The sequence below is a fragment of the Pongo abelii genome, chromosome 3 (genome assembly GCF_028885655.2).
Source record: "Pongo abelii isolate AG06213 chromosome 3, NHGRI_mPonAbe1-v2.0_pri, whole genome shotgun sequence".
NCBI lineage: Eukaryota > Metazoa > Chordata > Mammalia > Primates > Hominidae > Pongo > Pongo abelii.
Window position 1 is genome coordinate 161,408,981 of NC_071988.2, and position 17,226 is coordinate 161,426,206.

At 41.8% G+C, this 17,226-nt stretch overlaps 1 long non-coding RNA gene across 1 annotated transcript; it reads left to right on the forward strand.

The window, feature by feature from the left end:
- The first annotated feature begins 10,431 nt into the window (after positions 1 to 10,431).
- LOC129058823 (uncharacterized) lies at positions 10,432 to 13,698 on the forward strand. The gene is made up of 3 exons (XR_008524234.1): positions 10,432 to 10,663; positions 11,454 to 11,597; positions 13,359 to 13,698. It is a non-coding gene; the product is annotated as an uncharacterized LOC129058823 (long non-coding RNA).
- Positions 13,699 to 17,226: the final 3,528 nt, after the last annotated feature.

Genomic DNA, 17,226 nt, shown 5'->3' on the forward strand with positions numbered 1-17,226 from the left:
GCGTGAGCCACCATGCCTGGCCAGATTTTTTCCTCTTTTTTGTGTGTGCGTGATGGAGTCTCGCTCTGTTGCCCAGGCTGCAGTGCAGTGGTGTGATCTCGGCTCACTTCAACCTCTGCCTCCTGGGTTCCAGTGATTCTCCTGCCTCAGCCTCCTGAGTAGCTGGGAATAAAGGCGTGCACCACCACGCCTGGCTAATTTTTGTATTTTAAGTAGACACAAGTTTTCACCATGTTGGCCATGCTGTTCTCAAACTCCTGACCTCAGGTGATCCGCCGGCCTCAGCCTCCCAAGGTGCTGGGATTATAGACATGAACCACACCACCCAGCCCAGATTTCCTCTTCTCATAGGGACGCCAGTCATACTGGATTAGGGCCCATCCTGATGACCTCACTTTAACTTGATTACCTCTGTTAAGGGCCCTATCTCCAAACAAAGTCACATTCTGAGGTACCAGGGATTAGAACTGCAATATCTTTTGGCGGGGGGGCAGGGGCACAATTCAGCTCATAACACATCTCCCTCTTTTCTTACTAACAGAACCCTGGTTTCTTTTGGCCTGGCCACATAGCCCACTAGATAACCAGTTCCCAGCCTCCTTTGCAGCTAGGTATGGCCACATGTCACAGTTCTGGCCGAAGAGATATGAACAGGTGCTTGCCAGGGATTTCCAGGGAAACTGCTTTCTTGTAAAGAGGCCTGCCCTTTCCTCTGGTTGCTTCCTCCTCCTCTGTCCATGACTGGCACGTGGGAGGGAGGCTATAGCACTGTCATGGATGCCTTGGCATTACAAAATGCTCTGGAGAACAGTGTCCTGCAGCTACCACACCAGCTCAGGCTACTTACCTCATGACTTTGCTGAGAAAAATAATCCCCACTGTTCAGGGGATTTGGGTACCTGTAGATGAATGCAATTCTAACTGGAAGAACACTTGAGGTGAAATGTGGAAGAGACCTGGGGACATTGGGACTAAAACTTTTGGACAACGATTGCACTATCCCTGTTTAGGGACTGCCCGTGTGGTCAGGGAGCAATTTGAGGCCCACTCACTGCCCTGGCGCATCAGTCCTTCAAGGAGAGGAACTTGCTGGGAAAGCCTGAGTTAGTGCCTTTCTACCAGCCTTTAAACCTGCGCCAGGGGAAAACACCCTTTTAGGGACTTAGTGAAAAATGGGTGCGCCATGCAGATGTCATTCCTAGGCAACACCCTAGGAGTGGCAGAGCAACCAAAGAGAAGGAACCGGGGTATGCTGTGCTGCTACCATCACAGCCCCAGACAGTTATGCTTGGACCAGTAAGTGAGAGTCAAGTAGAAGACTTCCATCTTGTTTGAGCCAATGTTATTTGGGCTTAACTAATACCTCATCTAAGTTATCCTAGAAAAGTGCATCTAGCTTCAAATTGTTAAAATTTGTCAGTCTGTGATAAAATTGATGGTATGCAATTTTACTACTGTATGAAAATATATGTGTAAAGTCTATTATGGAACTGGTATACGTTAGGGATCTCGTCTAGCTCATTTAAGAAGAAAGGGACTGGCCGGGCGCAGTGGCTCACGCCTGTAATTCCAGCACTTTGGGAGGCTGAGGCGGGCGGATCACGAGGTCAGGAGTTCGAGACCAGCCTGGCCAATATGGTGAAACTCCGTCTCTACTAAAAATACAAAAATTAGCTGGGCTAATTAGTGGTGGTGCACACCCGTAGTCTTAGCTACTCGGGAGGCTGAGGCAGAAGAATCACTTGAACCTGGGAGGTGGAGGTTGCAGTGAGCCAAGACCCCACCACTGTACTCCAGCCTGGGTGACAGAGCGAGACTGTCTCAAAAAAAAAAGAGAAGAAGAAAGGGACTTAGAGAATTTGGGGTAGCTTGTGTTATCTTTAGGAGGACCTGGGCCCAAAATATGGATGCTACAAAGACAGGAACAATAATAGCCAAGATAAATGCCCAGATGTTGTAGTAGAAAGTTCACTGTCACCACTATCTCTCCTCAGCACTTATGACACTCAGGACTGGCCACAAAATGTCCCCAAAGCTGTCCCAGAAGTACTGAAATCTTCCAACATCACACTGGAAAGAAAGGCCATTCTCCCTGTGACCCTCTCCCTACTCACTTCCTAGAACTCAAGCTGCAAATATATCTTGGGAATGACAGGTTTTATCATCCCAGGCTCTGCAGCAGGAAAGCACACTAGAAGAGGATGGAGAGGCGTCGAGTAAGCCAGTCAGCATCTGCTGCAGAAAGTGATACTACGCCTCTGAAGCTCTTCCCTGGGAAACACAGCATACTGCTATTTTCATGCATTTCTGAAGTACTTCTAAAGTGTGAACTAAAAAATCCTTGCTAATTTGGTGATTTGTTATATTTTCATACACTCCTTATGCAAATGTAAGATTAGTAAATGTTGCCTGCTTCTGAGAGTGTATTCTTCCATTGTACATCCAAAGGCGCTATGGAGCACACATTTTTTAATTCTGAAAACATTGGGAACTTAATCACGTAGGATAAGGTGTATGACCAGCTAGACAGGCAGGCACTCCCTGAGCCTTTTTCTTCCATCCTCTTCTGGCTGAACACCCTTTCCTTTACGATCTCACCTTCAGAGGCACTTGATTCCTGAACCCATGTTTAGAGCCTCAACTTTACCTCTGAATTCCTGAATTGGCTGCTGCATGTGGGCCATCTTTCTTTTGCAGTATCTGTGGACCACTCAAACATGTAATTTAACATGTATAAACGGTGGGGCACAGTGGCTCACACCTGTAATCCCAGCACTTTGGGAGGCTGAGGTGGGAGGATCACTTGAGCGCAGGAGTTTGAGACCAGCCCAGGCAATAAAGAGAGACACCATCTCTACAAAAAATTTAAAAATTAGCTGACTGTGGTGGTCTGTACCTGTGGTCCCAGCTACTCAGGAGGCTGAGGTGGGAGGAACACTTAAGCCCAGGAGATTGAGGCTGCAGTGAGCCATGATCATACCACTGTAATCCAGCCTGGGCAACAGTGAGACTCAGTCTCAAAAAATAAAAATAAAAAATAAAATAAAATGTATAAACTCAATCTTCCTCCTTAAATTTATTTTTCTTCCTATGTTTCCTCAAAACCTCCAGCTTCTGTTGAGGCTTCCCTTCCCCCAACGCCCACATCTAGTCTCCTACCTGGATCTATCACTTCTGCTGCCTTTGACCCTTGCTTCTGTCCTCTCTTGCTGAGAGGCAGAGGACGCCGCGCTTAAACTGTGGAGTGAGACCACCAAGAAGCTGAATCCCAGATGTTCTTTTTTTTTTTTTTTGAAACGGAATTTTGCCCAGGCTGGAGTGCAGTGGTGCGATCTTGGGTCACTGCAACCTCCACCTCCTGGGTTCAAGTGATTCTCCTGCCTCAGCCTCCTGAGTAGCTGGGATTACAGGCGTGTGCCAACACGTCCAGCTAATTTTTTGTATTTTTAGTAGAGACGGGGGTTTCATCATGTTGGCCAGGCTGGTCTTGAACTCCTGACCTTAGGTGATCCGCCCTCCTTGGCCTCCCAAAGTGCAGGGATTACAGGCGTGAGCCACTGTGCCTGGCCCAGATGTTCTTTTTTAAACAAATTATTTTATTTTTTATTTTTTAAGAGACAGTCTTGCTCTGTTGCCCAGGCTTGAATGCAGTGGCATGATATCGGCTCGCTGCAACCTCTGCCTCCCGGGTTCAAGCAATTCTGCCTCAGCCTCCCCAGTAGCTGGGATTACAGGAGTGTACCACCACACCCGGCTGATTTTTGTATTTTTAGTAGAGATGGGTTTTTGCCATGTTGGCCAGGTTGGTCTCGAACTACTGATTTGATGTGATCCGCCTGTCTCAGCCTCCCAAAGTGCTGGGATTACAGGCATGAATCACTGTGCCCAGCCTGAATCCTAGATGTTCTAACAGTCAAACCTCTCCATGCTTCAATTTCCTCATTTTTAAAAAGGGCTGACACTAACCCACGGGTTATTGTGAGAATGAAATAATATATGTGTAGTATCTAGTGTTGTGTAACAAGCTTCCCCAAAACTGAGTAGATAAGACCACAATTATTGGTTGTCTCGCCGCTGTGGCAAGGCGGGAGTGTGCAGGCAGTGCAGGCTGGAGGTCTTTCCCGAGGCTGCAGTCATCTGAAGGCCAGGTGAAGATGCAGCAGCTGGGGCAGAGCAGCGGGCACTCCTCGGGCATCTCTCTCTCTCTCTCTTTCTCTGTGCTGCTCCGTATGGCAGCCTCAAGGTAGCAGGACTTCTTACATGGTGGCTGCAAGGATCCAGAGTAAGTGGCCCAAGATAGACCTGCAAAAGCCCTGGGGCGTTTTCTAACTTAGCTCGAAGATCACTCTGTCTCCATGTAGAACAGCAATAGCAAAATCTTGCTTGGTTTTAAGGGGAGGAGATGTAAATTCTGTGAATGAGAAGCCCGTCAGAAAACCTGTGGACCTTTCTACAAACTATCAGAGGTGACCATGAAGATGTTTTGTACTATTTGGATGGTCCACTCTTTATCTCATGACGGAGTAATTAAAAGACTTATTAAACTGAAAAAATGTGCTACACATTTTTTTTTTCCCACAGATAACCGATCCAAATTGTTGACCATTTCTTTCTTTCTTTCTTTCTTTCTTTCTTTCTTTCTTTCTTTCTTTCTTTCTTTCTTTCTTTCTTTCTTTTTTGAGGCAGAGTCTCGCTCTGTCGCCCAGGCTGGAGTGCAGTGGCGCAATCTCTGCTCACTGCAAGCTCTGCATCCCGGGTTCACACCATTCTCCTGCCTCAGCCTCCCGAGCAGCTGGGACTACAGGCGCCCACCACCACGCCCGGCTAATTTTTTTTGTATTTTTAGTAGAGACGGGGTTTCACCGTGTAAGCCAGGATGGCTAGTGTTTGAAATATATTTCATGCTAAGGAATATGCTACCTTAATAGTTATTTTAGATAAACAATCTATCTCTTCCTAGTGGATGTTTGGAAATGTTTCCATCTGATGTGTGTTTTTTTTCTAGTCTGTGACACCTATAAAAATTCTCCTACTCAAGCATTTTAAGAGTTAGAATTTTCCATCCTGTTTAAAATTCTTCCAAACTAAGACTAGGCTTTGGATCTTTTTGTTAAAAATATAAATATAATACTTAATTGGTTTGCAAGAGCAATTTGGGGAGATGGCAATCTCGCAAATGAATTCCAGTATAAACTTCTGCGTAACTTTATACTGAAGTTAAACTTCAGTATAAACATACCACCTTCTGCATAGCTGGTAGGTGGAATTGAAAACTCTAGATCAGGGTTTAACAAGTCTGGCTGATGATGCTTTTGTTCGTTTTGGATCTGAGGATCTTTGTAAGGTCATTTGTTTTCACCATTGATAGTTTTTAAATGCAAGCAGCAACATAAACTGCATTTAGAAACAACCTTCATCTTGCTTCATCATGAAGTAGTAAATCAAAACTTTCAAAATAATGAAGCATATTTAATTTCAAAAAATGACTTTGAAAAATATTATTGGATGGATGCAGGGGTGCAGTGGCTCACGCCTGTCATCCCAGCACTTTGGGAGGCTGAGGTGGGAGGATCACCTGAGGTCTGGAGTTCAAGACCAGCCTGGCCAACATGGTGAAACCCTGTCTCTACTAAAAATACAAAAATTAGCCAGGCATGATGGCGCACACCTGTAATCCCAGCTACTCGGGAGGCTGAGGCAGGAGAATCGCTTGAACCCGGGAAGCAGAGGTTGCAGTGAGCTGAGATAGTGCCACTGCACTCCAGCCTGGGCAACACTCAAAAAAAAAAAGGAAAAGAAAAAGAAAATATTATCAACAAAATAGGCTGGTGTATCTGTGAATAAACCAGTTTTTTTTTTTTTTTTGACTGGTAAGTGAAAAGAAATACAAATTATTTTAAAAATTATTTATTTCATCCTCATCCTTTTAAATTTCTAGTTTGTAAATGTTTCTTAATCTACTAGCTAGTACGGTTTGTGATGATAATTTTAGGTGAACCAATGAACTTGCATTGGAAGTGCTTGCTGAAACACTTTTTCTGACAAGGGTGTGATCTAAAGAGGGTCAGTGGTCTGTACAACAGCCCTGTACAGAGGGACAGTTGTGTCTTCTTCAGCTTTGTGGCTCCATGGCTTCATGGTCTCTTTGCTGCGTGGGAAGAGGCAGAGACAGGAGCCACTGCTTGAAGATTTATATTAAACTAAGCATCTTCCCTTTGCTCCAGTCCCCCTAGAGTATTCTTGTGGGGAAAAGGAGCACCTAGCCTTGTTAATTCTGCTTATAGTAGCCTTCATTAGGTTGAATAGTCTCCACATCTTTGTGGTCAGTATCTTGCAACCGAATGTCACTTGTTTCCTACAAAATAATTCTCTTCCCCAAAGTGTTTGCCATTTGAAAATCACTCATATCCTGAAGTGTTCCTCTTGATTCTTTAACAATTTGGCTCCAAGAGCTTTACAAGAGGAAAATGTTCCTGACATGATGGGTGAGTCATGGTTTGTGAAAATGAGCAATTTATGCCTAGCATGGTGCTATGGCCAAATTGCACTAAGACTTTGCCTAGAATATATGTCTTCTGAGAGTTTTGTTACATGATAGTAAAAAATTAAAAGTCACTTTGCTTGTAATGTCTCTGCTATGCTTAAGAAAACAAAGCTGCATTTGGGAGGCTGAGGCAGACGGATCACGAGGTCAAGAGATTGAGACCATCCTGGCAAACATGGTGAAACCTCATCTCTACTAAAAATACAAAAATTAGCTGGGTGTGGTGGTGCGTGCCTGTAATCCCAGCTGCTCGGGAGGCTGAGGCAGGAGAATAGCTTGAACCAGGGAGTCAGAGGTTGCAGTGAGCCAAGATCGTGCCTCTGCATTCCAGCCTGGGTGAGAGAGCGAGACTCTGTCTCAAAAAAAAAAAAAAAAAAAAAAGAAAGAAAGAAAAAGAAAACAAATCTGCATTTCTGAATTTTAAAAATACAATGAACTTAAAATACTGAATTCCTCATCTCTTCTCTTGTATCATGATAGCAAACAAGATCCAGTTCTGCCAGCTGCATCTCAGCCAAGACTCCTACAAACAGCTGAAACTCTCAGCCTCAGTTTTTCACCTGCAAAGTGGGGATGGTAACAATACCTGCTCCCTTTTAAGCCTTAAGACACTTACTCATTGTCAGATTGACTTATACCAATTAAATCCTTTTAGAAACATAAGGAGGACTTCATTCTGCAGCTGAGAAACTAGTTTCTAATACAAACTTCTATACTTCCTATTGTATTTTGTATTATCTCTCATTATCCCCAATTTACTGCAGCCAGAACCTTATATGGCCTTGAATGATTTCTAATTAAATACCCTCAATTTCAGATATACTCCTTAGCAGAAACAAAACAAAACAAAACAAAACAAAAGTCAGCAGATTCTCCAAACGATGTGCCTCAATCTGGAGTTTCTGACCAGTTTTGCTCAGAAGATGTCCTGTTACCTTCTCAAAGACGATTTCCACCATGAGTGACACATTAAAAAGCTACACAGGCAGAAAAGCGATGTCTCCCAGAAACCGCTTTCAGCTTTCTCTCTTTCTTCCCGTCTGAGCCTCAGGACTTCTCATCGCCGTCCAGTTTTTAGAACTTGAACCACAGAAGCTGCCTTAGTGGGGGGAAACTGCTGGGCTTAAGTCAGTTTCTATTTCAGACGCCATGCACTGAAAGCTATCTCCTGTCCTCGGCAAGGCCTCTACAGGCAGTTTCTGTACCATGCCTAGGACCAAGGAGCTTTCAGATGGCCTATAAAAATTTTTGAGACCTGAAAAAAAAAAAGAATTGACCCCAAAATACGAAAATAAAAATGAATAAAACAATTAAAGAGCATTTAATTAAATGTCTGCAAACTAAAAATTAATGCTGACATTAGTAGTTGATAAAATGTTAGTATTCATAAAAATATACTGTAATTATATTTGAAAACAATTAGTGGATTAGATTATTTTCCTTCAAAAGAGTTCCAAAGCATGTACTATGCTTGCTAAGAAACTATAACTGATTGCAAATTAAGTGGTTTGATTGTAGCTAAATCATTTCAGAAGCAAAATTATCTTTTAAAAAATTTTCAGAAAAACCTTAGGGTACCATGGGTGCATTTCAATATAATTGATATGATTATGACCTCTAAAAGAAGGAGTACTTGGAAATTTGAATACTGGCTGCATGTTAGATGGTATTAGGGAATGATTGTCAATTGTCTTACTTGTGATAATAGTATTGAGGCTAAGTGGGAGAATCTTAGGAGATACATATGGAAGTATTTAGGGGTGAAGTGTCCTGATGTCAACAATCTGCTTTTAGAATGTTCTGCAAAATAACAATAACTATACAGTGAGGGGGAACTAATTTCCTTAATTCTGCTTACAGTAGCCTTGAATATTTATAATAATCTCCACCTCTTCACAGTCAGTATGCTCTATTTGAATGTTATTTGTTTTCTACATAATCATCCTTTTCCCCAAAGAGTTCACCATCTGAAAATCACTTAGTATGTCAGCTACCTACTTTCAAAAGGTTCTGCAAAATAATAATAACAAATGTGTGTGAATCCTTATGTGTACATATACTATACTACACACACACACACACACACACAGAGAATAAATGTAGCAAAATGTTAACAAGTGCTTTGAAAACAATAATAAAGCAGGTAACAGGCTACAGAATGTTGGAGGCTGAAGGGCATTATTTGGATATTATGGTCAGAAAAAGCCTGTTAGTAGGGTAACAGCTGAACCAGATCTGAATGAAGTGAAGGAACAAGCCCCACTAAGATTTAAAGGTAGAGTATTCCAGCTCAGGGAGGGAGCATGTGCAAAAGTCCCGAGGCAGGACTTCACAACACTTGATATTATCCAACTAAATGATGTTTTGTTAATCTGGTGAGAGTAAAATGGATTCTAATGATTTTAGTTTGTATTTTTCTGTTTACTAATGAGCAACTTTTCATTTATTTGTTAAATTCTGGTAATGTCTTTGTTTTCTTGAATTTCTTGTCAGGTCTTTTATTTTTCTGTTGGGTTCTTTGTCTTTTTCTTACTGATTTGTAAAAGTTCTATATGTTCTGGATATGATTCCTTTGCCGATCACATGTGAGGCAAATATCTTCTCTCTGTTTATAGATTGTCTCTTCACTCTTTTTACAGTGTCTTTCAAAGAACAGATTTTTTTTTTTTTTTTTTTTTTTTGAGATGGAGTCTCACTCTGTTGCTCAGGCTGGAGTGCAGTGGTGCGATCTTGGCTCACTGCAACCTCCGCCTCCTGGATTCAAGCGATTCTCCTGCCTCAGCCTCCCAAGTAGCTGGGATTACAGATGCCTGCCACCATACCTAGATAGTTTTTGTATTTTTAGAGAGATGGGGTTTCTCCATGTTGGCCAGGCTGGTGTCGAACTTCTGACCTCAGGTGATCCACCTGCCTCGGCCTCCCAAAGTGCTGGGATTACAGGTGTGAGCCACCACAACTGGCCAGAACAGATGTTCTTAATTTTAATACAACTGAATTTGTTGATAATTTTATTTATGGTGTGTGCTTTTGTGTCTTGTTTAATAACATTTTTCTTACTCTGAAGTAAAAAAACTGTTCCATCTATACATTATTCTAAATGTTCTCTGGCTGTATTTTTTACATTAAAAAAATGAAGACTTTAATCCACCTATAATTGATTTTTATATAGTATGAATTGAGGATCTAATTTTGTATTTTTTTACATGAATGTCTAATTGCCCTGACACCATTTATTAAGTCACCCACTCTTTCCCTATTGAACGATAGTGACCACTCTGTCATCAACGAAGGCTCCATATATGCCTGGGTCTGTTTCTGGGCTATTTCATTTAATTGGCCTATTTATCTGTTTCTGGGCCAGTACTACATGTCCTTAATTCCTAAAGCTTTCTATCTTGATATTTGGTAGGTCAAGTCCCACATCTTGCTCTTCATCCACAGTTTTGGTAATTCTTGGGCCTTTGTTTTTTACCTAAATTTTGGATTTAACTCATCAAATAAAAAACAATGTTGGGATTTTGATTGGAATGCCTTTAATTTATCAGTCCACTTAGGAGAATCAATATCTTAACAATGTTGAGTTTTCCTGGCCAAGAATATGGTAAATCTTTCCATTTATTTAGGTTTTCTTTAAGTCTTTCTTTTTGAGACAGGGTCTCACTCTGTCGAGTGCAGTGGCCTAATCATAGCTTATTGCAGACTTGAACTCCTGGGCTCAAGTAATCTTCCTGGCTTAGCATTCCAAGTAGCTGGGACTATCGGTGCACCCCACCATGACTGGCTAATTTTTTTTTTTACTTTTTGTAGAAACAGGGTCTTGCTATATTGCCCAGGCTGGTTGCAAACTCCTGGGCTCAAACAATCCTCCCACCTCTGCCTCCCAAAGTGTTGGGGTTAGAGGTGTGAGCCACCATCCCCTGCCTCTTTAATGTCTTTCAGTGAAGTTTTATAATTTTCTTCTTAAAGGGTTTGATTGATTGAATTCTTTCTTTTTTGAGACAGTCTCGCTCTGTCGCCCAGGCTGGAGTACAGTGGTGTGATCTTACCTCGTCTCACTACAACCTCTGCAGTGTTCAAGCGATTCTTGTGCTTCAGCCTCCTGAGTAGCTGAGATTACAGGTGTGTGCCACCATGCCCGGCTAATTTTTGTGTTTTTAGTAGAGACAGGGTTTCACCATGTTGGCCAGGCTGGTCTGGAACTCCTGGCCTCAAGCAATTCTCTTGTCTTGTCTTCCCAAAGTGCTGGGATTACAGGTGTGAGCCACTGTGCATGGCCAATTTTTATATATTAATTTTGTATTGAAGAACCAAGTGAAACATTTATTAATCCTAATTGTTGGAGATTCTTTTTGGTGTTCTACAAAAATTATATCACCTTCAAATAAAAATGGTTTTTTTCATTCTTTCCACCTCCTATAAATTTTTTACATTTCTCTTGTTTTATTGCACTGGGCAAGATGTCCAGCATGTTATTAAACAGGAGAGGTGACAGCTGACATCCATGTCTTGTTCTTTATCTAAAGTAGAATGCTTTTGACATTTCACCATTAAATATGATGTCTCCTGTAGATTTTTAACAAATACTGTTTTTTTTTTCTTTTTCTTATTAACCACCCATCTCCTCCCCAGCCTCACCCTGCTTGTTTTGAAGTTATATAACTTTATTACTCTGCTCCATACTGGGGCAGGTGCTTAATATAGTATCTCATTTAATCTTCACAATAACCTTATGAGACAGGTATTATTGCTTCTCTTAGAGAAGTTAACTTTACTAAAATAATATTGCTAGAAGGAATAGAGCAATGGAATACAGCAAGAATTTAAAGCCAGGCTTGTCTGATTCTGCAGCCTCTGCTCCTCTCAGAAATCTTTGCCGCCTAATGCTTGGGTTAAAATTTATCCAATACAGGGAACCTTAAAGGAGATGAATCATAGCAGGCGGAGGTAGGATAGAGAAGGTGGGTAAAGAAAGGAAGTGAAAAGAAATGGAAATTCATATGGACAGTGAGAGCCACCTCGCCCCGGCATGTTATTTTGAATTTGCAGGAAGCAGGTAAGTCACCTTGACTAGGCCGCCTTCTCCTCCAAATGCCTTATTCCAAGACCTCCTGAGGTGTCTGTAGCTGTGGCAATCCAAATTGCTATTGGTTGATAATGCAGACACAGCATTTTCCGCTACTTTCTGCTCTCATCCAATCACAATTGCCCCCTTCTCTCCCTCCCTCCTTCTCTCCCTCTCTCTTTCCTTTCTTTCTTTCCTTCTTTTCTTTTTCTCTCTTTCTTTCTTTTCCTTCCTTTCTTCCTTCCTTTCTTTTTCTTTCTTTCCTTTTTTACCACCAAATTGGCTCCTCTGATTGCTTTTTCTTGGAAGTCATCCACCCATCACGCAAATCCTGTGTTAACACTTGTTATTCCCATTATGCACTCGTGTTTAGCCTTGCATTTCCTTTGATGAAGAGGAATAAATAGGAGATGGAGATTCATAGGGAAAGTTCATTCTTTTATTTTATAAATATTAAACAAGCATCCCTTATGTTTCAGGCACTGTGTAAGGGACTAAGGATGTAGCAATAAACAAGACAGGCAAAGGCTGTTCCCCAGTGATACTTATATTACAGTGCTAGAAGACAGACGAATAACAAATACACAAAATAACTGTGGATTAGGGATAACAATGAAACAATCTGGGTGGTAAGACAGCGGGTAAGTTGAGGAGGCCTTCTGAGACATGAGGGTTGAGGAGGGCACCACTGATGAGGGTGGTGTGAGTCAAGGGCTGAAGGGTGACAGAGAGAAGCTATGCAAAGAGCTAGAGGCAAACAGGCAGAGTAATCAGCAGGTATAAAGGCCTGGAGCCAGGAAAATGCTTGGCAAGTTTGAGGAACAGAAGGTCTGGCTGGAGTACAGTGGGTGGAGGAGAATGGACTGAATGATACTGGAGAGGGAGCAGGAGCCAGTCCATTGTAAATAGCTTGGATTTTATTCTAGCTGCAATGGAAAGCCATTGAAGTGTTTCAGCAGGGTGATGGCAAGATGTGCTTTACTATTTTTTTTTTTTTTTTGAGACAGGGTCTCACTCTGTTGCCTAAGGCTGGAGTGCAGTGGCACAATCACGGCTCACTGCAGCCTTGCCTTCCTGTGCTTAAGTGATCCTCTCACCTTAGCCTCTTGAGTAGCTGGGACTACGGGAATGCGCCACCAGGCCTGGCTACTTTTTGTATTTTTTGTAGAGATGGGGTTTTGCTATGTTGCCCAGGCTGGTCTCGAACTCCTGGGCTCAAGTGATCCCCCCACCTTGGCCTCCCAGAGTGCTGAAATTACAGGTGTAGCCACTGCGGTTGGCTGCTTTACTGTTTTACATTACTTTGGTTGCTTTGTGAAAAGTGGGTTGGAGGGTAAGCAATGAAGGCAGCATGCCAATGGACTCTATTTCTTGTACATACCTTTTCTGGAGGCTCACTCAGTGACTGCCTGCCTCCCTTGCCTGACCTCTTGTTGACCAAAACTCAATCTGGTGGCCAGTCTTAGCTGCAAGAGATCCTTGGAATGTAACTAGTTTAGGCACAGGAAGACAAGGGGAAAATGGCTTGTGAATGTCTTTTGGGTAGGCAATCCATAGTATCTGTCACTAGGGTCATGTGCACTGTATCTGAAACAAGCCTGTGAAATAGATGAGGCATTCTTATTTGATTAATCTATAAAGGGGGAAGATGGTTAAAGAGCACAAAGATCATAGGTAACAGAGCAAGGGCTTGAGTCCAGATCTTTTCATCTCAAATTGAAAGTACTCTCTCACTACCTTTCATTACTCTAGGCCCTGCAATGAACTGATCCTGGTCATACATGTCCTGCTGTGTCTACTAGTGAACCATTCTTTCAACTCCGTCTTCAATATCCAGCATACCTGAGCAATTATTATGACTAAACAGGCACTGGGAGGATGCTAGGTTATTGAACCTAACTTTAGAATGGACAGGAGCCTTCTAAAATATGGGAAGAAAAAATAAATCAATAAACAGTGTCTTTTGTTACACTAGGAAATATTGTTCCACCAAGCAGAATGATAAATTGTAGAGTATGTACCCCAGGGGATATGAAAGACATTCCAGTGGAGTATGGGAAAAGTATTAGAATTCTGTGTTTGTAAGGCTAGAGATGATATCAACACAGACACAGAAGTTCAGTATTATTAATGTCTCATACCTAAATTGATATTGGATGTTGGACAGGCACATGCCTTATGCCTATGGAATTCAGGAATTCTGATTCTATAGCATGGAGTGGTTAACAGCAGCATCCTCGCAGTTCACTCACTTTCATGGATTATGACAATATGAGTTTATAAAGGGCTTGGTTAAGTGGATTTACTATAATATTATCTTAAATGGGAAACTATAATTCTTTTTAATGAGCTGGGGAATGCACATGAAATTCTACTTAGAAAAACAATGTTTAATTGTGTGAGATATATATGTAAATGTTATATATAATGGCACTATAGCCAGAATATGACATTATAGATTATAAGCAGTAAGTATTTAAAATGGACATATTTTTCCAGATTAATGCACAATCTCTGTTGTTCATTCTTTTGTATGTTTTTCCTTTAACTAGTTTGGATGGAAATCTCTCCAAGTAATATCATTTCTACTGTGAAAATTAAATGAATTAACTAATGAAAAGTACCCAGTTCAGTGCTTGCTGCAGAGTAAGTCATTCAGTAAATTACAGCTATTGTTTCTCCAGAAATTCAAGGAAGACAACCACAAGCTGATGGGGTGTTTATTCACCTGGCTGTCTCCTTTTAGAGGTTATATCAGGACACATTCATTACCTTGGAAAATTTTCCTCAGCAATCAGAGGATTGCTTAGTAAGTAGGAAATCAGAACCAGGGGCAGTATGTTAGTCCATTTCCACACTGCCTTAAAGATACTACCAGAGACTGGGTAATTTATAAAGGAAAGAGGCTTAATTAACTCACAGTTCTGCATGGCTGGGGAGGCCTCAGGAAACTTACAATCATGGCAAAAGGCAAAGATGAAGCAGGCACCTTCTTCACAAGGCGACAGGAGAAAGAGAGCAGGGGAAACTGCCACTTTTAAACTATCAGGTCTCATGAGAACTCTCTCAGTATCATGAGAACAGCATGGGGGAAAACGCCCCCATCATCCAGTTACCTCCCATCAGATCCCTCCCACCACATATGGGGATTACAATTCAAAATGAGATTTGGGTGGGGACACAGATCCAAACCATATCAGGGAGTTTTCAGTTACATAAATGTAATTTTTAACGATCTCTGATATATTCACTTTATAATAGGGATTAGTTGCCAGTGGGGCCAGAAAATTCAAGGAGGGTGATTGCTTGGGCAGAGTTAGGTAATGTTTGTCTCTGTGACACTGTTTTTTTGGTACATTTATACCTAATAACATGGGTTTAAAATTTTTTTGTAATTTTTTATTGTGGAGATTTCAAAAACATATAAAAACACACATATAAGATCGTGAACTCGTACTCATTACCCAGCTGAAATCCTTATCCACATGTGGCCAGTCTGGTTTTATCTACACCCACACTTCACTTCCCTTATCTCCCATATTAGCCTGAAGAAAATTCCAAATATCCTGATTGTTTTAAAAGATATTTTATCTAATCAAGTCCTGCTGGTTTGAGGGTCTTTTTCCCCTCTCTGGTGACTTTATTTATTGATTTCTCTGATGCAACTTATTAGGTATCTCTTTTCAGATCTTAAAATGGCTCCCAGAGTGCGATTTTGAGTTCTTGAGGGAAGCCTATGTTTTGACAATTGCCATTATCATTAGGCAGAGTACATTCCATTCGCTTTTATCTTTTCTTAATTACTCAGGAACATCATTATGAGCATCAGCCCTTGGGCTGCACTGTAAAGAGGAATGCCAGCTTTTCCGTGTTCTACCCAGGGAGCTTGATCCAGATGTGGGATCTTTGGGAGTGGAGCCCCAAATCTGCATCTTTTACACATTCCCAGGTGATTCTTCTGGCCACTGAAATTGGAGAAGCAACTGTCTGAGAACGTTTTCAGAGATTATTAAGGTACATAGATCTCAAGCCATGGTGTTGAAAAGCCAGAAAGGAGACTTTTAGAAACCCAGCTGCATTTTTCTAAATCTTCTCCATCCTCTCTCTTTTTCTGGCTCTGACTTTTCACTGGGTCAGAGGCTCTAAGGCTGGAACCTGATGTTCCACGGGGACTGTGTTATGGTTGTTCTTCTACAGAGTAAAGTGCATGAACTGAAATAGCTATTGACTGCTCAGAAGTCACTCAGTCTCAGGTTTCTGGCTGTGTTCCACATAGCTGTAGGTTCTGTAAATCTTACCTAGATAAGTTGTGTTCCTGTACACACACACACACACACACACACACAGAGTCCAAGTGCTATGCTAATTCTGATACGTAAAGAAATTTCAGAGGCCAAGCACAGTGGCTTACGCCTATAATGCCCAGCCAGTACTTATGATCTTATAACCCATGTTTTACAGATAACTGTGCTCTAGGCAGAGAGAGATTTTAAATAGCTGTATGACACAGAAATGCTTCTGTTTGTTTTAAAAGATAAACCAGTTTTGTTCAACTTTGTTTACTGTAGGCGCCAGAAGTGCTATTAGCCCTCTTGAAATTTGGGCTCATTTAAAAATAAAGTCCGGGTGTGGTGGCTCATGCCTCTAATCCCAGCACTTTGGGAGGCCGAGGTGGGCGAATCGCCCAAGGTTGGGAGTTCCAGACCAGCCTGACTAACATGGTGAAACCCTGTCTCTACTAAAAATACAAAAATTAGACGGGCATGGTGGCAGGCACCTGTAATCCCAGCTACTCGGGAGGCTGAGGTAGGAGAATCGCTTAAACACCGGAGGCGGAGGTTGCAGTGAGCCGAGACTGCGCCATTACTAAACTCCAGCCTGGGCAACAAGAGCGAAACTCCATCTCAAAAAAAATAAAATAAAAAATAAAAAATAAAAAAATTTAAGAAGCCCTGGAAGTGGTGTCTTAATTTAGCTAATCAAAGTTCAACCTGATCAACCTGATGATAGGAAAGAACATCAACTGAGTTTTCATGTTATGTTTTTTTTTAGAAGAAGTTTCTCTCTTGTCCCCCAGGCTGGAGTGCAGTGGCGCAATCTTGGCTCACTGCAACCGCCTCCCGGGTTCAAGCGATTCTCCTGCCTCAGCCTCCCGAGTAGCTGGGATTACAGGCGGAACCTGCCACCACACTCGGCTAATTTTTGTATTTTTAGTAAAGACGGGGTTTCAGCATGTTGGCCAGGCTGGTCTTGAACTGCTGAGCTCAGGTGACCCACCCGCCTCGGCCCCTCAAAGTGCTGGGATTTTTAAAATGTGTTAAATCATCCTTTCCCTAGAGATGCTTGTTTTACAGCATGTCAGAAACAGTATGAGAATAAATCCTCACCACAAGAGGGAGCTGGACCATGAAGAAATTAATGGGTTGTTTTGGAAATAGAAATAAAAACTGGGAAAGTGCAGGAGACTTACAGTAAGACCATCAGTATCATCAGTGGTGACCGTTATTTGCACTAAGTGATTACTTCATTCTTTCAGTTGCTCAGATAAAAAACTGCGGAGTTCATCCCTGATTCCTTACTTCCTATTATATTAAAGCATGTCTTTTAATGCTGATGCTTT